Consider the following 25,541-nt stretch of genomic DNA (forward strand, 5'->3'; position numbering starts at 1 on the left):
AGGGGGGGGACAGGGGGGGCAGGTGCCCCCCCCCCCCTAGACCTTCAAATTTACATTAGATATGGCTGAAAAAGCAGATAGTTTAGAAAAAGCAGTTGATAAAACTCCATCACACTCTCGACTGTCCCCCCCCCCCTAGACAATATGATGCCTAATGCTGCCTACGCCCATGGCTTCAATTGAATATTTGGCTCCTAGACTTGGAGGGAACTATCCCTTTTCCAAATTCTTCCTTACCCCTAATCATACCCCCCAAACCCCTGTGCCTCTGGTTCTAAGTTCGTCCATCTAGTGTATAGACAACGGATAGTGCGTAGCCCCTGCGGCTGGTTAGGTTAAATCTGATCGTTTGATTCGTCATATTTTCAGCAGGAGAAATTTGTCAATTGTTCTAGAGCAAGTGACTCACAAAACATATCAGTTGTCAGTTGTTTTAGTAAATTAGTCCATTTGACTTGAAATTGGATTTTTAACGTGCACCTTTTTTAAGCTGGTAACCCATATATTGTATTTAATGTTATTTCGTAGAAGTAAATTTCAAATCAAACAATTTTAATTTACAGATTTAAATAATATTTTGTTTAAGAACATTTTTATTACACCCGTTTATACAAAAGGTGACAAGCCAATAGTAATTATTGTGTAATAATAATAGTGAGTAGCCAAGAGTAATTATAGAGTCATTGGTTTGGTTCCAGAAGGAAGCAAGTTTCTTAGCGTGATGACAGGGACGTACGCAGGCGGGGGGGGGCCTCCGGGCCCGGCCCCCCCCCGAAATCTCACGATTGTTTCATTTTCCCATAATTTTCAAATTTTTCTCACAGAATAATGGGTTTGAAGGATTTGGCCCCCCCGAAACAAATTCCTGCGTAAGTGCCTGCGTGATGATACTTATTAGACTGAGTGGTAAATATATTCGTGGTTCCATTACTGACATAGGGACAAGGTTTCCTGAGATTATTTAAAAACGATCAGAAATTAAAAAAAAAAAAAAAGTTTTTTCAACTGAAAGGAAGGAGCAACATTAAAACTTAAAACGTTACTCCTGTACTAAACGGACTCTTTTATATACTGTAATGCAAACCAGTCACGAAATAGACCAAGACGCGTGATGAAAAACAGGTTACGCTGCCTTCTGGGATATAAACAAAGGCAAGAACTGTATTTAAACTGTTGTTTTTTGGAGTTTAGGGGGGGGGGGAGCTACCTAGGTTAGGTTAGGCTACGCATTTAATATATGGTATGCTTTGCCAACCCCCCCCCCTAATGTGCCAATATATAGCCTAAATTTTTTTCTAAACTATTATGTATTCATCTTATTTTATTTTATTTCATTAGCATTAACCAAACTAGCATATAAAAGAGTCCGTTTAGTGCAGGAGTACCCTTAAAACTTACAGAAATTATTATGTATATGAAGGGGATTGTCTCCTCCTCAACACCTCGCTCTTTACGCTAAAGTTTGGCTTTTGTCCCAATTCTTTAAGAACGACTCCTGAAACACAAGGTCTAATGAGAACAATAAGAAGCTTTTTTAAAAGTACTAAAAAACTTTAGCGTGAATAATGAGGTATTAAGGGAGGAGGTTACCCCCCTCATACACGTAATAACTTCTGTTCATTTTAAGTTTTAATGTTGCTCCCTACTTCCAGTTGAAAAAAACTTGTTTTTTTATATTTTAATCAGTTATCAGTTATCAGTTTCTTTTTATCTAGCTTTAGTTCTGGAGAAGCAATTCCTGTTATTTGAGTAGAATTTTAAGCCATATAAATTTTTTTTTCTTTAAAATTTAGGAAATGTGGTATTGTTCTATTAGCTGGTACCCATGCGATATACTGTATAGGGAAATGTGGAAGGAAACCAGTCAAACGGGTATCTGTCATTAGATAAACGGATCGCAAAGCTTGGTTTGTCACTGCGTTTACCCTATTTAAGCTATTGTTTTGTGGGGTTTACGGGGGGACAAAGGTACCTAGGTTAGGTTTGGTTAAGTTACGTATTTAATATATGCTATGCCTTACCCCTCCTCCACCCCTAATGTGCAAATATATGGCCCAAATTTGTTTCTAAACTATAGTATTTTAATCCTACTTTGTTTTATTTCATTAGCATTAACCAAACTTGACTTCTAGCGTGGGTACCAGCTAATAGAACAGTACCGGAAATGTATTGGCATATCTTCAAAACCTTATATAGGGATTGAGCAAACTTTTGAACCTGAAAATAATTTTGTTGTACTTAATTTAAGCAGAAGATGTATTTTGCAAGGTTTCACTTTTATAACACACACATTTTTAAAGGTCATCAAAGGTCAGGACCCTCTAGAGGGAGAAAGAGTGGATACCTTCCCGGGACTTACTTTAGCCTATAAACCCTCCCTGAAAGTTTAGTCTTCCTAACCTAACCCCGTTCCAAGATAGCCAAAAGTGGCTAAAATAGAAGTTTACCAAAAACTTAACCCAATCTAACCAAAATACCAACTAAATATTTGATCAAAATATAGCTACAATGCAGTTTTCCACCGAGCTAGCTAATTGTCTGGTATAAAGACGGTGAAAAGCGTTATTGTCTCATCTTTGCGATCCAAATTGTCGCGTGTTTACCATATAATATGGAAGTACCAAGTATAGGTACTTCCGTATTATATGGTAAACCTTCAAAGTTTGTTAACCATATTTGCGCACCTGAAGTAGGTTAGGATTTGTTTTTAACATGCTTCCTCCTCCGTAGCCAAAATTCTAGGCTTAGCCTGTACCCTATTCTTGTCTATGCCTTCTTCTGAAAAAAGCACGAAGTCGGAGTTTACATTAGCCTACTAATCTACGAATAAGGATGGCCTGATGGCCCGGTATATAGCCCTAATTATATAATTCTTAGTTATTTTTTCATCTCTTCAGTCGTCGCTCCAGTCTAGACTGTCTAGACTCGACAAAATTCAGTTGCGTCTAAGGGACTACAATCAAATTGAATACTAGGCAAAATAGACCTATTATTTGAAATGATTTAAAAACTGTAATATACTGGAAAGAAACATGCTAATCTGATAAACAGAAACATGCTACATATTATAAAGTAAGAGTTTCGTTGTTTTAGTACTTTCTTTCGGTTTAATGTAGCCTACAGGCCTATCCTAGGACTATATATGGAACATCAGAAAGGGAGGTGGAGGGCATTGTCAGAAAAGCGGCCATGACACTTTAAAATGGTATAAAATAAGGACTCATCTTTCATCCGCAGAACGTGCCCTAGCGATCTCAACCTTTCTTTCATTATAACCCTAAAATAGCAAGATTGAACCACATTTTTCGTACAGCCTACTGTTTGAAATGCGGTCAGTCAGCCGGGTGCCCAGAACAATCCGTAGGCAATTTTTCTGGAAAATATCAGTAGTATCTATATAAACAGTTTCAGATACACATGAAAATATACATTTAATTTCACTAAAAAAGTAGTCTAGCCTGTGCATTGACTTACCAAGGCCAGTGATATATAGGTCAATTACACATTGGAATTGCATAAGAAAGTAATGATAGTGTTGATTTCAACTATATAAAACCTACCAGACAGCTTTCTTGGCTAATCAGACAGGTTTCAGGACCAACCACACAGGTTTCTGGGCCAACCAGACAGGTTTCTGAGCTAATAGGTGTATAGGAATACTGTGGATGCATCATAAACGGCAATCTAAATGAAATTTGAGGCTTGATAAAGTAAAATTAAGTCAATGTTCTAGTTTTTCTAAATTATCATTACCTATAACTTAATATGTTCAAATATTTTTTGAAAACTTGATTAGTTATCGGATATGAATGAAATAAATTCAAAAATTTTGTCTAGAAAATAGATTTTCGTGTTGTAGTATTTCACATTTTGAATATCTCATGCAAGGGGTACAATAGATTATTTGTTTTGAAAATTCGAATAAAGAAAATTTTAAGAGAGCACATGTGAGTATATTTTTTTTTAGTAATGATAGTGTTGATTTCAACTATACAAAAACCTATCTGACACTTTTTATGGCCAATCAGGCAGGCTTCAGGGCCAACCAGACGGGTTTCTGGGCCAACTAGACAGGTTTCTGGGCCAACCAGACAGGTTTATGGACAAATAGATGTATGGAAATACTGTGGGTACACCATATATGGCAACCTAAATGGAATTTGAGGCTCGATAAAGTGAAATTATGTCGCTATTCTAGTTTTTCTAAACCAGTACTGCCTATAACTTAATATATTCAAATATTTTTTGATAACTTGATTGGTTATTTTTACGTGAAAACAACTTCAACCTTGGCCCGCTCCCCGCGATCAGACACACAAAAACTTACACACACACAAAAACTTACACACACACACACAAAAACTTAAACCCTTAATAAAAAGTCAAAAACCCTTAATAGCTCAGATTTTACGGAAATAGTGTGTCTGACAATAGATGTACGGAAATTCCTTTTCTTACATCTCCGATGTTTTAATAGACATTCTAAACGCTTGATATGCTAGCTTACTCTAAAAAATAACGAACACATAGCAATGTAATATTTTTAATGAAATAATACTTTGTTGAATATTAATACAAAAATATATTATGATACATTATTAATATCAATGATTAACTTTGGACATTTTGAATCTGTTCCATAAAATAGTTCACCATGTTCTCTCTTGATATTGTAGTTGTTGTCTTCTCTTAGTTCGTAATCAGTAGAATAATCGTTATTCCATTTTGAATCATACACAATTTTTACTGGTGTCTCATGAACAGGCTCAATATGCTTTTCATCTTTGGTATTATTTGATTCATTGACTGTTTGATCAAGGCCAGTAACGTTTGCTGGTGCTTTGTTTTTCATCGTTTCATCTTTATATTCCGTAGTGATATTTTCTGACAATGCCATTTTTATTTTTCTGGCAATTTCACTGTCTATTAACACATTATTTTTACACAGGTAACAGTTTCGGCACGTAAACAAGATATGGTTTACGATATTAGTAGCAGAGTAGGCCTTTCTTTTATTAGCCTTCCGTTGAATGCTAATACCCGAAAGCTGATGATTGGATGTATCCGTAGGTAATGTGTTACCTGCACCAGTAGCAAGGAGATGTCCTCTATCATCAACAATTATTTTTATGTTAGCATTCTCTTTGAGTGCAATCATCTCTGGAGTTCTCAATCTCGCATAACCACCATCATAAGAGTTGAATGTGTTCGGTATTCCAAAGAAATGTAATTCCTTACTGTTATGACACTGCAAGCATACATTTCCAATAGTGCAACCACTTGTACTTGTTTCATAGCTTCAATACTTCTCCTTGTCAGCATTCAATGCTACAATAGCCTTGTTATGTGAACACACTCTATTAAAATGTTCCATCTTCACTTTTTTTCTTTTTTTTTTTAAGATACGACTTATGTGTTTATCGTTCCACTGCGTAAAAAATACTGATTTAATACATGTATTAGACTAGGTAGTGACGATAACCGGTCATAGAATGCCAGTGGGAAAGCCACATCGTGTCTCTGACGAATCATAGAACACAATTGTTAGAACCGTAAGCATATTTTGAAATTTTAAGATACGTACAAAAAGAAAAAAAAATAAATAAAGTTGAAAAATTTCGAAGTTTAAAAAAAAAATTTTTTTTTATGAAAAAAATATTGAATTATTAGTTCAGATTTTCCGGATATAGTTTTATTTTTTAATCCAAAAATAGACTTAAGTTTCACACCTGAACCAGAGAATTGTATTTTCCTTAATTTTCTTTAAAAAAAAAACTAGAGTTTACGGTCAAAACCTTTATTAGCTCAGATTTTACGGAAATAGTTTATTTTTATAGGGTTCAGAAAACACACGCCTATGAGAGACTAATACCCATCTCCCCCAAAACACTTTTCAGCCATTTCTTATAAAAAAAATTTATTTCAGGTCATTCACACGGGTTTTTCGCTAGCAACTCGGCCCATAGTACAGCACTATAAGTACTCTAAGACACCCCGCTCCCATCCCTCCAAAAATATTTTATTCAGAGATTTCTTGTTAATTTTTTTTATAATGAATCCTAAATCTTTGGAAACAGCCTCTATTTCTCCCGGTTTAAGTTTTGACGTTGCTCTTCCATGCTCTTCCATGGAAAATTCCCCCTCAAGACAATTCCATTCCTGTCGACTTTTGGAGGGTGTTTCCCCATTTTTCGATAATCATGCAATTTTCTCAAGCTCATTGCTTTTGATTGGCAACACTAAAGTTAATGAATCCTAAATCTTTGGAAACAGCCTCTATTTCTGCCCGTTTAAGTTTTGATGTTGCTCCTTACTTTCAGTTGAAGAAACTTTTTTATAACTTAATTTCTGACCGCGGGAGGTGGGCCACCGTTGAAGTTGTTTTCACGTAAAAATACCCTTCCCCTCTTCCATGGAAAATTCCCCCTCAAGATAATTCCATTCCTGTCGACTTTTGGAGGGTGTTTCCCCATTTTTCGATAATCATGCAATTTTCTCAAGCTCATTGCTTTTGATTGGCAACACTAAAGTTAATGAATCCTAAATCTTTGGAAACAGCCTCTATTTCTGCCCGTTTAAGTTTTGATGTTGCTCCTTACTTTCAGTAGAAGAAACTTTTTTACAATTTAATTTCTGATCGCGGGGGGCGGGCCACGGTTGAAGTTGTTTTCACTTAAAAATACCCTTCCCCTCTTCCATGGAAAGTTCCCCCCTCAAGACAATTCCATTCCTGTTGTCTTTTGGAGGGTGTTTCCCCATTTTTCGATAATCAGGCAATTTTCTCAAGCTCATAGCTTTTGACTGGCAACACTAAAGTTAATGAATCCTAAATCTTTGGAAACAGCCTCTATTTCTGCCCGTTTAAGTTTTGATGTTGCTTCTTACTTTCAGTTGAAGAAACTTTTTTATAATTTAATTTCTGATCGCGGGGAGCGGGCCACGGTTGAAGTGGTTTTCACGTAAAAATACCCTTCTCCTCTTCCATGAAAAATTCACCCCTCAAGACAATTCCATTCCTGTCGACTTCTGGAGGGTGTTTCCCCATTTTTCGATAATCAGGCAATTTTCTCAAGCTCATAGCTTTTCACTGGCAACACTAAAGTTAATGAATCCTAAATCTTTGGAAACAGCTTCTATTTCTGCCCCTTTTAGTTTTGATGTTGCTCCTTACTTTCAGTTGAAGAAACTTTTTTTTATAATTTAATTTCTGATCGCGGGGAGCGGGCCACGGTTGAAGTTGTTTTCACGTAAAAATACCCTTCCCCTTTTCCATGGAAAATTCCCCCCTCAAGACAATTCCATTCCTGTCGACTTTTGGAGGGTGTTTCCCCATTTTTTGATAATCAGGCAATTTTCTCAAGCTCATAGCTTTTGACTGGCAACACTAAAGTTAATGAATCCTAAATCTTTGGAAACAGCCTCTATTTCTGCCCGTTTAAGTTTTGATGTTGCTCCTTACTTTCAGTTGAAGAAACTTTTTTATAATTTAATTTTGTGTGTGGGGAGCGGGCCACGGTTGAAGTTGTTTTCACGTAAAAATAACCAATTAAGTTATCAAAAAAATATTTGAATATATTAAGTTATAGGTAATACTGGTTTAGAAAAACTAGAATAACGACATAGTTTGATTTTATCAAGCCTCAAAGTCCATTTAGCTTGCCGTATGTGGTGTACCCAAAGTATTACCATATACCTATTAGCCCATAAACATGTCTTGTTGGCCTAGAAACCTATCTGGTTTGCCAAGAAACCCGTCTTGTTGGCCCAGAAACCTGTCTGGTTGGCCAAGAAAGCTGTCTGGTAGGTTTTGTATAATTGAAATCAACACTATCATTACTAAAAAAAAAAAATATACTCACATGTACTCTCTTAAAACTTTCTTTATTCGAATTTTCAAAACAAATAATCTATTGTACCCCTTGCATGAGATATTCAAAATGTGAAATACTACAACACGACAGTCTATTTTCTAGGCAAAATATTTGAATTTATTTTATTCAAATCCAATCACCAATCAAGTTATCAAAAAATATTTGGCTCATTTGTTTGGAAATTGAAATTGCCATTTTTAATAATCAACAATGAGTGGAGTGTAATTGACCCCCCTCCCACGCCCACCATTTCCCCAAACACATTCAATCAAAGTTTAGAGATAGCCATTTTGATCAACGTAGTTGAAAGTTCTGAAAATTATGTATTTAAGGATGACAAACCCCCCAGAGCTCCCAGGACAAAGGTTGTAAGTTGTGCCCTGGGGGCATTTAAGGTTTCTATAGTTAGAGTTGTCGTAAAAACTTCAAAACCGGCTCATTCAATTGGGAATTAAGAGGGCTAGTGCCCTATTTAATAGTCAAAAGTTATTGGAGGGTAACTAACCACCCTCTCAAGCGCACCATTCCCCTAAACACACCCATGAAAATTTTCAGATAGCCATTGTGTTCAACGTAGTAGAAATTTCTGTAAATTAGGTCTTTGAGTGTGACAACCCCACCCCAGCCCTCAGGGCAAGGGTTGTAAGTTATGCCCTGGGGGCATATAAGGTTTTATTGAAAGCGTTGTCGTAGAAACTTCAAAAGGGCTCATTTGATTGGAAATTGAAAGGGCTAGTGCCTTTTTTAATAGTTGAAAGTGATGGGAGAGTGACTAACCATTTTCCCAAACACATCCAATGAAAATTGTGAATTTTTTTTTACATAGCTGAAAGTTCTGGAAATTATGTCATAGAGGATGACAACTGCCCTCACAGCCCTCAGGGCAAGGGTTGTCATTTATGCCTTGGGGACATATAAGGTGTTCATAGAAAGCGTTGTCGTTGAAACTAAAAAAAGGTTGATTTGATTGGAAATCGAAAGGCATAGTGCCTTTTTTAATAGTCAAAAGTGTTTGGAAGGCTTGAAATTTTTATAGTAAAGATCGATGTGGGTATAATGTATGATTTTTTGTTGTTGTTGTTGTTGTTTAGACCAGGGCACTTCGTATCGAAGGAGTTGTCGTAGGAACTTCGAAAAGGGCTCATTTGATTGAAAACAGAAAGGCTTGATGCCCTTTTTGATAGTCGAAAGTGATTGGAGGGCAACTAATCCCCCTCCCACACCCAGCCTCCCATTTGCCTTTATGTTTAAAAACGAAATGTTGCCTTAAAATTAAATCAAAATGAACTGTGTTAATACTAATTCCCAATAAGGCATCTCAGCAGTATCCCAAGAACGACTGAGGTTATTATGTTCAAGCTTTTGGGGCTACTTCTGCTCTTAAAATTTAACCAAGTCAAAATAGCGTAAGTGTATCCAAGCTATCAAAGAAAGTAAGCAGATTGTTTTGCGAATGGTATCAAGTTTTCCATTTTAGGTCAACTAGAGGAGGTATGAAACGAAATTAAACACTACTATTTGTGTCCAGATTTTTAAAAGGGTGTATGTTGTTAAAAATTGCTGAAAATTCTTCGCCAGCATACAAATAGCAGGCCAAACTATAAAGTCTTAAAAAAATTCAAAGATTTAAAGTATTATTTTCTTCTTCCCTAAAAAGACTATGTCAATATAAAACCAACACAAATTAATAAAAAAAAAAAAATTCCACAAAATAAGTTTTCCAAAGAAAAGTGTAGAACTCCATTAAACAAAAAATGAGCAAAAATGAAATCAAATAATCTACGAAGCGTGAAACTAACGCAAATCAGCAATGATAAATAAGTGAAACCCAAAACGAACAGAAATAACAATAAATAAGCGATTCAAACTCTAAACGAGCAGAAATTAACATAAGTTGGGCTCAAAACCCCTATGCCTTCCCAAGGCCAGAACATAATTTATACTTTACTGAAAAAAATACAAATGGAATATGCATTGTCAGTTTAATATACATATACTGATATTTAGTAATCAAAATGTTAATTTTATTTGATTTATGAAAGTTATAAAAGTAAGAATATTTATATTTTTTCAGTTAAGTGCAAATTATGTTGTTATGAAGTGCAAAAAATTAATGTTATATTAATGTTGTTCATACTGTTCAAATCAATCGTGCAATAAAAAAAGGGAAATTACTTTTGGAACACTGAACTTTTTAAAGTGTCAAAAGTCTTGAACACTAAACCTATAACATATCGTCTTCGTGTAATTAAAGATGAAGAGATTCTTAGCGGTTGTTATGACTCTGAATTGCAAAAAGTTGGAAATAGTGAAACCCATCAAATTAAAAAAGTATCAAAGACTCGTACTCGCTAGGTTAAGCGACAGTTGCTTGTTCGCTGGCTAGGATACAGCTCTGATTCTGATTCGTGGATACCCGCTGAAGATATTCATAATGTCTGAAGGTTTAATGTTACATTCATGTCCAATATTTCTAATCCTTTTTATGGATAAATTTAGATTTGAATAAATTTAGCGACTTTTGGACAAAAATCTCCCCTGCCATTAAATTCAAGGGAAGGTATGAAGTTGCTCTTGTAGATTGTATTCTTAAAAATACATGATATTCCAAGAAAGGATCGTACATACTATATAAAAATTAGACCACATGATTGGCCAATCGTTAACGATCAACATGTAATTGAAAAGATCAATTCATATGAATATCCCTTTACCACATTACCATACATGGAGTTTGGGGTATGAATGATTTGTTGTCGTGCTATCAACGAAAAATTTTATATCATAAAAATGGTGCTTTTCAATTCAATTATTCAAAGAAAGAGGGCAAAATCTACATTAGTTCACCCATTGACAATAAAAAGGTTATTCTCAACGATAATCTAAATGAAGTTCTTGGTTTTAAAAATAATATAATCAATAGTAAAAGTGCTAGAAGCACTAATAGCATGAATCGTGGTATTTTCGCAGAGTATCAACCCGCCTTCTCCTCGGACAGTTGTATATTTTCTTATGCATCCTTTGTTGAGATATAAAGAGTGGGTAATACCGATGTTCCCCTCCTAAGTGTTCTTGAATGAAAAACCCCTAATGACCACATTCATCACTACAATATTAAGCACCTTCAATACATTCCAGTCAACACTTCGCATTTGGAGCTATCAGTTAACATTAAGAAGTGAATTGGGACATCCTCTAGCAATCACAAAGGGTTTGGCCGTGATTACATGTCATTTTCGACCCATTCAGTGAGATGGGTAATAGAACTCATTTATTATTATTGATTGCTATGTTGCTACTCTTGGACCTCGACAGTTGGGTCATGAAATGGACTATTATATGGGTCGTTCGCGAATTCCCGGGTACGGTCTCGGAAATTGGTTTGCTAAGCTGTTTCGCTCTGCACTACCCCTCGCCAAAAAATATATTGCACCGGTCTCAGCAGATTTTGCGTTCTCTACATTACATGATTGGGGCTCTGGGAAAGATATTCAAGAAAGCGTTTCGCAAAATCTCCGGTCGAGAGTACGATCCCTTGGTGAGTGATTGAAACAACGCGGAAAAGGTTTAAAAAGGGTGCGAAATACCTCATCACTCATTAGTCTCAACTCAGCCGGGAAGCGTAAAGCATCAAAGAAGAAGAAAATAAAAAGGCCCAAAAAGGATGTCTTTTCCTAGAAAATGGCACATCTACCACATAAAGATTCTCACCCTTCAGTCACCTCATCTCTAAATCTTTTCAATGTAGAAAATGCAGACGTCAGTGTAAAACATGGATACTATAAACAATTTTACCCTCAACAGCCGCTCTCTGAAAATGTCCATTTTCAAATTTATTCCAATGAAGATTACTTCATAGATTTGACCTTGACATTTATAGATTTAAACGTTATTGTTAAAAAATCTTACAATGAAAAACCAAGTGCATCCGAGGGGTTATCCTACGAAAATTGTGTACTACACAATTTATTTCGACAAATAAGTGTCTACATAAATGGAACATTGGTGAGCACGAGCAATAATCTTACAAATTATGCAAGATATGTACAATTCATGTTGATAACACCAATGTCTTATAAGATGTTGTTTGGACAAGCCCTGGGTTATGAATATAAAACAGATACTGATACTGATGTCACTAAGCTCTGGGTTATGAATATAAAACAGATACTGATACTGATGTCACATCAGATACTGATGTCACTAATATACTTAGAGAGGTGACTACTAAAGATTTACATTTAGTTGGGAAACTAAATCATGAGATATTTAATATACCTCAATGGCTGCCTCCCATTGTAAAGATTGATATAAAACTACAACTTGCACCGTCCAATTATATTATGCGAAAAGTACTGGCTGCTGCATACGATTTAACAGTCTCTCTCACGTCGGCAATACTTCATGTAAAAAAACAACAAGTTTTGCATTCTGTTGCTTTGGCAATTGAAAAACTAAGAGCTGCTGAAAATAATATCAAACTGCTCTTGCCTCTTACTATCACGAATCAACGCCATATTGCTACAGGTCCGCGTACCCATACCGACTCATCATTTATCAATGGCGAAAATCGTTCAAAATTGGCTTTTGTAAAAAGTGCTAGCACTGTTGGATCATGGACAGAATCCCCGCACAAATTTGAACTGTTTGGACTCTTATCACTTGTATGTAAAGTAAATGGAATTTCGCTCTACAATTTATCATTTGATAAATCCTGCAGGACCGTATACGAATTGACAATGTAATCCTTAGATCGAGATTCTCAATTATTCACAAATGGTATAAGTGAAGATATGTTTGGAAAAACTCATGGCATTATTGTATTGGATTTGTCCGGTACTCAAGATATGAGTATTGTCCAGACGAGTAATGTACGTTTAGAGTGTATCTTTGCCGAGCCATTGGAGGAAAGTATTGAATTAATCTCGCTAAATCAGTTTGAAACCTTTTGGAAAATTACCTCTGACCGAAGTGTACTTGGCACCATGAACACGAATCAAATAATGAGTGTATTCAATATGGATCCCTACATGTCCAAATATAAATCTTATTGCATACCTTCGTATTTCCTGGACCATATTCAACATGCTTACAATATCATTATAAATGTTAACAGCAGTCCATCAACGGTATAGACTGTTCATTGGTTATGTATCTTTGAAACAAGAAGCAATATAGAATTTTTTTATTCGCTTGGCCTACCGTATACATTCTACACACCTCACATTAAAAAGTTTTTTGATTAGAGTGAAAAATAGATTATTTAAAATCGGAAGCGGGTACAAGATCTATCAACGAAAAGCTGTGGTTCTCATGCCCTCTTATATTTTATTTTTCGAAGTCCTGGATATACTTATATGGAATTCCTCAAGATTAATGGCAACAATCCTTGATTGAATGACTTTCTTGTTGAAATTACTCTTTCCTGTCTCTATAATATAAATTTCAGTGCCCTAGAAATGCTTTAAAAAAGTATGTAAATTTGTTTATAAAATTTGTATATATACAAAACACAGTGTCGTTTTTTAGATTTCTTTTTCTACGTATAGTTAATCATCAGAAACGATAAGTGGTAACAGCTCATCAGGATTCGATTTGTATTCAACTTGACATACATAGGCAGGGTCACATTTTCTACAATATATAATTTAGTTTTTATTAAATCTCTTTGTAAAGTTAATAATAATACTCTGATTCATATTATAAAATTAACGTGTTTCAATTTGCTTATTTGAAGCAATGTCACATAAAATTCTCATATGAAGAATCACTTTCTGTAACAGCCAAATAAAAGTCTGTAGGTTTATAATCACAGTAGCCGGCATTTTCACTACGCTCTCGTAAAAATCAGACTAATTATTCCAGCAATTGAAGCATAGACAAGGTTCTTATTCTCAAAATAATTTAAAACCACGATACCAATCTCTTAAAAATAAACTGAACTCACGTTTAGGGTTTTTCGCAATCATGCCAGGGTAAGTATTCTCCCATTGATCGCATTTATCATAGTGATAATTGGAGCGTAAGAATCTTCTATTATGAGAGTCACAAATCTCTTCAAACCATGATTTACAGTCCTTAATTTGCACTGCATATCCTCTATGCAATTTACACAGATTGCATAATTTAAACTTTTCATTATAGTCATCAGCAAAAGTACAATTCTCACAGGATGACCACAGCTGCCCAATGTATACAAGCATAATGGGCATGTGTAAAACATTTTTCTATGTTGACTGTCTCACTTCCAAAAAGAAACTGACTTGGGATAAAAAAAAATGTCTCCTAGAGGGTGTCAAAAAACATGTTTAGACATGATTTCGTACAAAATGGCCGTTTAGACAAGTCTAGGGGGAAAATAAGGGGGAAGTCTGCTACCTGGTAATTTCGCCTAGAAACAAGGCATGCGCTCGGAATCCAATGCTATTTTCCTTATGGATGACTTTAAAATCCTATGCTATTAAAATCCTTTGATATTTTCTGGCAAGGGGTAGTGCAGAACGAAATAGCCTAACAAACAAGCTACCAAGACCATAGCCAGACATCGTGGTACGCCCCTTGTAGTTGTCTAATCCATACCTATTTGACTTGGACTCAGGGCACCAACATAGCAATTTATATCAGGACAGACAAATTGAATTCGTCTAGAGTTCCTTTTAGGTGGTGCTGTCAACGACGATGGGTTGAAAATGACATATAATCACTGCTAAGCCTGTTGTTATTGCTAGAGGGTCACCCAATTCACTTCTTAGTGTTAACTGACAGAGTTCCAGATACGAAGTGTTTACAGGAACATACTAAAGATGCTTTATATTATATTTATGAATAAGTTCATGAGTTGTTTTTCGTTCAAAAACACGAAGGAGGGGGACATTTGAATTACCAACTCTCGATGTTTCCACAAAGGATGCATAAAAAAATATGCAAGAGTCCCAGGCGAAAACAGGTGGATAATCAGCAAAAATAACTTGATCCATCCCGTTAACAGTGCCAGCGTTTTTCCCATTGATCATATTCTGTTTGTAACCAAGAACATCTCTCAGATTATCATTGAAATGAATCATTTCAGTGTCAACAGGTGAGGTAATATAAATCCTATCGTGTTCCATTGAATAATTAAAATGGAATGTACCATTCCTACGATATGAGATTTTTCTATTGATTTTACGACGCAAATCCGTCATACTATCATATTCAATATAATTCAATGTGACATCTGGATATTCACAAGATTAAAATGCTTCAATCTATTCATACTCAACAAAGAGTGAAGAGTCGAATGGTATAACTTTTATATTATACACACGATCTTTTCTCAGAATGTCATAGGTATTTTTTAGAATACAGTCGACAAGAGCCACTTAATACTTTCCGTCATCGAATTTAATGGCGGGGGAGAGTTTCGTCCAAAAATCACTTGTTTTATTCAAGTCATTGTAGAGAGGATCGGAAACGTTGGACATAAATGCTACATAGAAATCATTGGGCATTGTCAATATCTTCAACACCGATACAAGAATCAAAATCAGAGTTGTATCCTAGCCACCGAACAAGTAACTTTTCTTACCCCTGCGAGTACGAGTCTTTAATAGCTTTTCAATTTGGTAGATTTCACTATTATTTTTAACTTTTTGTAATTCATAGTCATAAGAGCCGCTGAGAATCTCTTCGTCTTTGGTTTCGCGCAAACGATAAGTTATAGGCTTAGTGTCTAGGATTTTGGCCACTTTAAAACGTTCAGCGGACCACAAGTAATTACCATTTTCAAAAACATTAGTTATTCTATTAATTCGAACAGTATTACCAGCATCCAACTTTTGCTTCTTCACAATCGTTTCATTGGAATATTTTTTAAGAAACGTATCAATTTTGTTATAATCAGATGTTAAACTCCCGTTGGGGTTGACTTGGACAATGATCGATGAGGTCGTTGATTATAAATCAACATGATTTTCATCTAAATCATGAATAAAAGCAGGTGTATTTTTCAATGTACAATATCTTGAAATTAAAAGTCGAATAGTTCTTATTAATCGTTCGGCCAATGCAGCCTTTATAGGACTATGACTATGGTAGAGCAGTGTATTATATTTCATTAGTACTTTTGCAACATGGGGATTAAAAATTCAATACCGCGATCCGTTTGAATTTTTTTATACGAATCCTGTTCGACAATACTTTCAATAGCCTGAGCAACTTCAACACCTCTCTTTGACTGCAATGGAATTGCATATGCATAGCGACTATAAACACTGATTGCAAGTAGAATGTACTTGTATGGTGTATTGTGAGGTCTTTGAATCTCATCTAGAGTTAAGAGATCTGCTTGCATTATATGTAGGGGGAAAAGGCTTTAGTTTTTCGGTAATGATTAGCACGAAGCCTATGATTTCTATGCAGAGTGTAACTTGTTTCATTACGTGGATAGTCTTGTACACTTTTAGTGTGAACACAAGTGACTTTGGAAAGAGTGGTGGGGGAACTTAAATTTTCCACTTCACCAATATTTTCATAAGCACGTTTAAGAACTTCAACCATTTTAAACGTAAACACGTTGTGTAACATCCACTACCCCTTTGTATACTAGTGATCGATAGGGGTGTTGACGTTGACTTTATACGTCTTCGCTTTTGTCTAGTTATCAGTATTGTGCTCATCATTGTCAAATCAATGTTTCCACTAGGTGTGCTAGTATTTTCCAAGATTGATTTAAAATCTTCTTCTTCTTCATGTTCTTGTTTTAATGGTGTCGAGGTTGCATGTTCATTTATTTTTTTAGAATTTGCCTATTGCCAATAAGGCTTTTGGGGAAGTTTAATGTATTTAGAAAGTTGTATAGATGACTGTCAAATGATAATAGTCTTTTACGATTTGTAACCATATCATATATTAAATCAAGTAAATTATAGCTCTTGCCTTGAATTATAATGCCTTTCCCATTGCTATCAACTTGAATATGATCTTGACCACTTTCCATGAGATATGTTATGAGTCGTTTACTTTGTTCACGATATGAATGCGGCATTACATTTCCAATGCTCGACACTATTGAATCCAATTCCTCCTTCTTTAAATGTGTTCCACCAGTGATAGCAGAAGAATCCTGTGGAGATGGTTCTTTTTTGTGATCAATACCACTGGCCTTCGCACGATAGGGCTTAAAAGTGTTTTTGGCAGTAAATTATTGGCAGTAAAAGTGTAAAAAAGCTACCGCCCGCTTGAAGAAGACGTTTCCTTTTAAAATTCTTTCCTTTCTTTTTACAGGCCAATACACCTACAATGGAACGATGTTGCTTTGCTTGTTGCTTAACTACTTCTGGCAGTTGAACATTACCCTCGGTTTATTTAAACAAAGTTCAGATATTAGATTAATGAAATCATTGTCAATACCATGTTTGAGTATGGCTTTCCTAAGTCTATGTCTATTTTCATGTAGTTTCTTGAGTGTCATGATGGCAACTAATAGCCTTTTTTACTATTCACGGGGAGATATACTGTAATTCCATTGTCAAAAATATCTGTGACTACGAGCAGATCCTCGGGTGTATTTTGATTAACATCCAATAGGATGTAGCCGTAGGGTTTATTAGTTGCCTGATTGTATGCTGAGAGCAGAAATTTGGGGGCACCGGGGTATATTTGTTTATTGAGAGTTACTAGCGAGCTAGAATCACAAACAACTCTGTAGATAATATAGTAGGTGCAGTTGAAAGCAAGTGTTTGCATACATTTGCTCTGATGAAAGAGGTTGTGTAGAACCAGAGTAACGGAAATCGGTTCATGATGTGAGTGAATAGTAAGCAGTTGTAGAATTTCCTGGGACCATTGTTCGATGGATTCAGCTAAATCATCAATAATCAGCCAAGATTTTGGTTCAATAATGTTGAAAACATCAAGTCCCTGTATTAATTGTATCTGCACGCCCGATATAGCAATTGCTTTTATTTTATTGTATGACTCCTGCCAGATACTGTAACAATAGTAGATTTTTTTCGGCTTTTCTGCAAACATTTTATCGCAATTTTAATTATTTTAGTTAAGAGTGTCGTTTTGCCTGACATTGATGGACCACACAGAAAAGATCTAAATGGTGTTTTAAATAGATACATGTTCCCTTCAATAGTTCACCTACAACTAACTGTAGACTATAGATGTCTAATGACTAAATAATTTCCCTATTAGTACTACTAGTCAGTTCAAGAATAATGAGAAGAACAAAATCAATAAAGAATCATATTTTCTTTTATTATATGCATAAAAGTAGCACTTTATAAATAATACATTGGACATGAAAAAAGCAGATTAAACAAGAAAAATATACTTTTTTTATTTATTTATAACAAAAATAAAACATTTATTTTACATAAGCAATAGAAAAAAACACTTTAATAAATACACTTTTTTTATTTAGATATAAAAAATACAACATTTATTAAAATATGCACACTTAAAATAATATCAAATTTTTAATTTAAAATTGGGTCCCCCGGGGGTGGGGTGGCCGATGCGGCGGCTGAAGGCCGAGGTCGGCCGCTGCGGCGGCCGGGAAGTGCCGCGGGGGGGGCCCGCTGCGGCGGGTCGGGGCTGGAGAGGGGCATTAAATAACTAAATAGTGGAAATTATGATGAAGCTGCTCTTTCTTGCACGCAGACATATTGATAAATGTTTGATAAAAAGAAAACAGAACTTAAAACACCCATCAGCACCCACCCACCCACTCACCTTGTACTATTAAAGAATTTAAGTTAATTTTTTTTCAGACCGAGTTGTTTTCTATAGTCTACACATTCAACTTGGTTTGAAATTAGACAGTGACCCTGTGGTAGTTCCTTCACACCATCCTCAAGTACATAGACATTGTCTGATATGGCCGACATGGCGTTTTTCTCAACTCTAACTGTGTTGTTTTTAAATTGTAAAGAGCGAATCGCCATGACTTTCGCTCTTGGGACTAAACTACGTTCCACACAGTTTCTGTAGACACTCATACCGAAATTATTTTTAAAAAGTGTGTAGGTAACCCCTTGCAAACTTGTTTGATATCCTTGTTGTGCGTTTCCACACAGTATACCTTCGGCCCAGGAAACACACCACTGGATATCAGATCGCTACCCGTTTCAGATTTTAACATTAACAATTGATTTGGGGCCTGGCGTTTCACTAGCTCTGGGTAGAGGGATTCATTCCAGTTGGTGTAGTCCATTCGTGAGCTAATGTACTCGCCATTTTCCAAATCATTCAATAAATATTCAGTTTTAACTTTTAACAGCAGTAAATCTCATGCAGTCTTCACCGCCCAACGACTCAACTACATCCAACACTTGCATGGTATTACTGGAATCTCGTTGCGCGTGAGCGTAAGAGACCCCTATGGCTTCATTTAGTTTAACAAGATTTGAATTTGAAGAATCGTACACGTCTGTGAGTTTCGCCTCGCAGTTCAAAGCGATCTTATTGCTCTGTAGGAGCGTGTTTTGGAAGCTCTTAAAACGCAACATTGCTCTATAACAGCGTACTGTTTCCACAGCCTGGTATACTTGACGTTTACAGTATCTCAAGTGATGCTTTAACTATAAATCAGAGTGACATATGGATAGGCATGTCGAACAGTAATAGCATACACCACCCCGATGTTTACCCTCACATAAAACCCTACTAATATCTGTAATTGGATTAAAACGTCCAAATGAATCAGGCTCTGTGGGTGGCGTGTATAGAAGCCAAACCCATTCTCCACTGACTCAATTGACGGAGCCCGCTCTGGAAATAATACTTTTATCGGAACGGTGGCCCTCCTCAAATTCTGTTTCATACTGCAACACCGTGACACCAATCTTTAAATGTGCATTAGCCCGCTCAAAAATATCTATTCCTTCTCATGTCACGGGAAATTGATCATTTAAACAATTAAAGCCTACTATTGAAAACTTTGACCCCTCCCTACCATTAACTGCTAATTCGTCCAATTTTTTTCTTAGAGGCATTACCACGCAGGGGTCTATAGGCGGCATTCAAAAATATCTAATTGAAATACTACAGCCTCGCATTAAAACAGATTCATTGTACCCCCTGAAACCCCTCTAAACCTGAATGATATTTTAAAACTATACCCCTATCCCTATGCCCACCTCTTAAAATAAAATCCTTTTTAAATCTACAAATATTAACGTTTAAACTCTCAACAAATCAAACCACTGACCCGTACCCCCTCGTTATAATTATCCACTTTAGTTTGAACGCTATTAACCCAATCTAAAAAAACCTCCTCATAATTAGATAAATGCGGGCGAATTGCTAACATTTCTGTATGCAAGTATTTCGAATATAGATCGCTCTCATTTTCATTTAAAAAAAATATTTTTAGTGCTATTGATGCTTTTAAACTGTCCCGTCCCCCCACATCCCCATCTGTTGTTCAAGAAGGGCTCAGATCTTGTTAGCATATAAATGGGTAATATCCAGGGGATGTGTTATTATATCCCCTGACACTAAAGAGTTAAAGGGGTCACTGAATTTGGCACTGTAGATTTTTGTATGGTGCAAGGCAGAGTTAGAAAGAAAAAATCTGGAAGTGTAAATACTTGTGGGGGTATTGTCTCATTACTACTAGCTTCATTAACCTCAATGGTGGGGGGTGGCATAGAATCGTCAATAGCACCACTCCCAGTCTGTTCAATTGCATTAGTTGGACCTTGTGTGAAATCACCCAGGTCACTTAGTATGCCTTCCAGGGTGTTTGGGGATAGCTGATTAAGCCAGCCTGTATTGTCTTGTGACGGAATTTCTTTATGAGGACCCGGTTTAGATGTACTAGTACTACTACCATTACCTAAATACACATTCATAAATCTATTTGTCCATTCCGGGTCCTCCACCTTGTCTATGTCACAAGTTAGGTCATCTAGGCCGGCCATGTCCCCAAAACAATCATTTAGAAAACCCCTATGCCACTCCATATTATCAACAACTAGAGTATTCTCATCCCTAAACTCCACTGGCGGTGCAATGATTGACGCAGGTCCACTAAAAATAAGTGCTTCATGACTTGATGGTGGTGCTAGTTCTATAAAAAACAGGGTTTTTTTCCATGTGAAATATCCATTATTTTATAAAGTTAAAAGACTATTTCAATTCCCCCCCCCCCTTCAAAACTGAATTTTCCTCCTAGTATTATATTGGCTAGAACCAGACTCTTTTTCATACAAATCTAGGCCTTCGTGGATAATTCATTAGTAAAGAAAGTGGCAGAACTCTCCATTCAACTCAATATTTGTCTCAATACCCCATTTAAAAAAAAGAACCTGACTCTTTTTCCTACAAATCTAGCCATCAATAAAAATAGCGACCAGCCTAGAAGCAGATTCCTTTTCCTACCAATCTAACCCCTCCATGGATAATTCATTAGTATCGAGAGTGTTTGGGTAATAGCAATAAAATAAAGTACATTATAAAAAATATTTGTCAAAGAGCTGCTATTAGTTCAGTAAGAAGCGCTAACCTATTTCTCATGAACCATTTCAATACACTTCTATTCACATGTTTACCAGGTACTAAATAAGTACCATTTTTCACCCCATCAAAACTTAATTTCCATCCTAGCATTATATCGACTAAATATTTGCCCCCACCCCTCACCCATACAAAGTAACCAAATACAGCTTAATCAATTCTATATTTCACGATTTTTATGTAATTACTTACACTGAAAATAACTGAGCAGGAAAAAAGCTCGATACATATTCACTAGTTGCTATGGCACACACACACACAAACACACACACACACACATCGCAACGTTTGGCTAATAGCAATAAAATAAAGTAAAATAAAAAAACTATCTGTCAAGGAGCTCCCCTTAGCTCAGTAAGAAGCGGTAACCTATTTCTTATGAAGCATTTCAATACAATTCTATTCACATGTTTACCAGCTACTAGATAAGTACCAAAAGTCAAGTAGCAAAGTTAAGGTTTTTCCCCCCCCATCCCCCCACCTGTTTCTTCAAGACCCCTACTCCTTTTTCCTATGTGAAATTGTGAGCGTATTATAAAGTTGAAAACTATCTGATAAATGAGGGTTACCATGGAAATTACAGGTAGGTCGGTAGAAACTGTTCGGGGTGCGAAGCGGATCACACTCTCCCTCATGGAATTCATGGTTCTGATTATGTCCGTGTCAGTGCTAACCGGCCCGGCATCCATCTTCGACCGCTTTTGGCTTGGTGTTTGAATACCAGTGTCCTAGAATAAAAATGAATTTCAGTTTTTTTACTATGTAACTTGTAGCCTTATAGTCTTAAATCATCCTAAAACACATAGAAAAAAAAGAACGCCACTTCAACATATGATAAAAGAAATTTTTTTTTAACTATTTGCTACGTTTGAAATTTATTCAGAATATTAATGAGGGGGTTGCACCCTACCCACCTCCCCAAACCCCCCTCCAAATAAAATAAAATTAATGTTTTTAATTAAAGAAGACGTGTTGTTCAATTATATTCTTAAAAACGAGATATTTCTGTAAAGTAAATAAGAAACATTTAGAGCCAAATAGCCTATACCTATATGGAATGCCATAAAACACATTTTTAAATACGATACATGAAAAAAAATACAGTTTTGTTTATTTATTTCATCTATTATTTATTCAGAATATTAATGGGGAGCGCCCTTTCCCCAACTCCTCTTTATTAGCCCCCCTGAGTAAATATACTCGCGCACATTTTCAGTTTTTCACTAGGTAGTTTATAACGGTATAGGCTTAAATCACAATCTACTTAAACTCATAGAAAAAAGAACAACAGTCCTAGGTGGAGCCTAAGCCAGATATATTTTAAATACAATACATAAACAAAAGAAAAGAAATTTTTTTGATTATTTCGTCCGTCTATTATTTATTCAGAATATTAACGGGAAGTGCCCTTTGCCCAACTCCTCTTTATTAGCCCCCCTGAGTAAATACACACGCGCACATTTTCAGTTTTTCACTAGGTATCTTATAACCGTATAGGCTTAAATCACAATCTACTTAAACTCATAGAAAAAAGAACAACAGTCCGAGGTGGAGCCTAAGCCAGATATATTTTAAATACAATACACAAAGAAAAGAAAAGATTTTTTTTTATTATTTAGTCCGTCTATTATATATTCAGAATATTGAGGAGTTGGGAGCGCCCCTTCCCTAACTCCTCTTTATTACTCCCCTGAGTAAATACACACGCACACATACAAGTAGCTTATTATGAATTATTAGCCGAGCAAACGATGGTAGTCTCATTAAGTTTGCTTAATTAAGACTGCAAATGAAATATGAAGAAAATCTCATGAGAAGCGGCTAAGAACCCTTTTACTCAAAATACCTGGACATCTGGTTTGAAAGTAGCGAAAAATATACGTTCCCCTGTCAATCCGAAAACTATTACAGCTAGTTAAAAGCCAGCTATAACGAAAAACCTTTGGCCGCTGCTTAAAGCAAACCCAGATTTGGATATCGTTAGATGTTAATTATAATCACCAAATCAAACCAAATCCGAAAGACATATTGACAGATACCTATAGGAAAAAATATCACGCTTTTTTATGATAATTCAAGAATAATGTATATTTACTTACCGTCATGATTCTTTTGCTGTTCTCCATTAGAAAAAATGAATAAATTTAAATGTAAAAGGCTTAATACAAGTTCTATTATTCAACTGATACAGAAAGACCAATTTGGTCTATATTTATAGCAAAACAACTTGATTATAAGCCCTCCAGCTGAAAACCAGCATTTCTAGACAATGAGCATCTTTTGAACATGTAATATAAGGAAGTTCAATTTTGAATATTGAACCAGGAAAAAAAAACATGTTATAATGATAGATGAGTGAACTTGGTAAAGTATGTATCGTCTAAACCCGTCTGATTGCATTACACAATCTCGTCCCTAGTTCCAACTATAACGTGTTTGATCACTTTATGCAATGTGATCGTCAAACTGCACTGTATATTTTTATGTAATTCCTTGTGTAATTCGGACTGTGTATATCGATACTACTCCTATTCTTCCAAACCTTTTTTAACAGTGAAAAAACTTCCCGAGCCTTGGCTATTGTACTTGTAACATCTTCACTGCTCCCACCATGTTTACTAATAATGCTACCAAGGTAAGTGAAGCTGCCCACTTGATCAATCTTTTCATTACCCAACGTCCCCTTTTCATCTTCACTTATTCCAGCCTTAGTGACTTAGTCTTCTTAACATTAATTTTCAAACTTGTTCTAGTACCCTGAACTCGCAAAACCTCTAAAAATTTATTCATTTTGCTCCCACTTTCCTCTAGGGTGCTTAAGTCATAAGCATAATCTAAGTCCAGGAGACTTTTTCCTCTCCATTTGAATCCATGATCTCCCATTGCCTTTCTTATTCTCCTCAAGACAAAGTCTATTAAAATGATCCATGTAAAGCGGGATAGAACACAACCCTGCTTAAATCCTGATTTAATACAAAACCAGCTGTTAACCTCATATTCTATCTTAACCGCAGCCGTGTTATAGGCATTTAAGGACACCAAGTTCTTTTTCAATTGCTTGGGAATCATTGCTTTTCTGTCTTAAAATCAATGCAAGGATTTCTGTCTAAGAACTTTTATACCAAGTCATAATTATCGTCGCCATCCCCGTTGAACATCTCGATACCTAATAAAGTGACGTATTTGGACACAGCTATACTAGGTTTCACGGAGTTTCCTTTTTCTTTAAATTCTTGGTGGGCACGGAGGGGGGGGGTGCACTTCATTCCATACTTGACAGGAATCATCATAGCCAAAGTTACGTCTTTGAGACCATTCCTCTTCTAAGGTCTTACGGTTTTGAAGACACCGGAAAGCCTTCCAACATTATTTTTGGATATATAAAATCCTTGAAGCTGTGAATGTCATCATCGAATGGATATAAGTTGGTAAGTTGGGGCACAGCTATAGCTTCTACATAGCTATAGCTTCTCTACCACATTGCGGACATTCACTTACCAGTGCAAATCTTCTAATTAGGCCAAGTCTGTCATATTACTTGAAGGTGGACTGACCTCGGTTTAGACAGTAAAGTAGAACTATTACGACTATCGACTATCGTACTATTACGACTATTAGCTACAATAGTTGATGGTAAAACAAATGTCTGGTAAAAAGCTACTGTGCTCAACTTCTTACAGACGAACATATAAGCATTGTCAATTTTTCTTCAAGAAGATGGTTTCCTTTTGTGTACAAACATAGCCCCAAAAATTATCTTCGGGTAATTTACAGGACACAAATCCAGTATCCAGCTCGAAGATACTATGAACCAACTTGGGTTGGTTTTCAAAGACGCTGAAAAATTCAAACTTAATAATTTCATATTTTTCATCCTGTTTGGCACGTCTCTCCATATTGATTATTTTGTTTCAATTTCTTGCCGTTGTATCCAACTTCGGATCCAAAATACCCATTTCAATAACAAAAATCGTCAATCTCTAAAAGAAAAAATACGAAAAAGTAGATACTTCAAATCAAACATTTCGTGGTAACGAACTGTAAGTAAGGAGCGACCCGGCTCAATGGTAACCGAAACTATAGAAAACAGGATTTTGATACCAACAGATATATCAAAAGAACCAAATTTTAATGCTGATTTCAAATATATATATTTCATCG

The 25,541-nt window shown here is 35.8% G+C and overlaps 1 protein-coding gene across 1 annotated transcript in view; it reads left to right on the forward strand.

The window, feature by feature from the left end:
* The first annotated feature begins 455 nt into the window (after positions 1-455).
* LOC148951153 (uncharacterized) overlaps positions 456-25,541 on the forward strand; it is a 212,444-nt gene continuing 187,358 nt past the window's right edge. The window contains exon 1 of the mRNA XM_089090162.1: positions 456-493. The gene's annotated coding sequence lies outside the window, so the exon portion shown is untranslated. The remainder of the gene's footprint in view (positions 494-25,541) is intronic.

Source organism: Artemia sp. Qi Xiang Cuo, chromosome 6, assembly GCF_049724085.1.
Source record: "Artemia sp. Qi Xiang Cuo chromosome 6, ASM4972408v1, whole genome shotgun sequence".
Taxonomy (NCBI): domain Eukaryota; kingdom Metazoa; phylum Arthropoda; class Branchiopoda; order Anostraca; family Artemiidae; genus Artemia; species Artemia sp. Qi Xiang Cuo.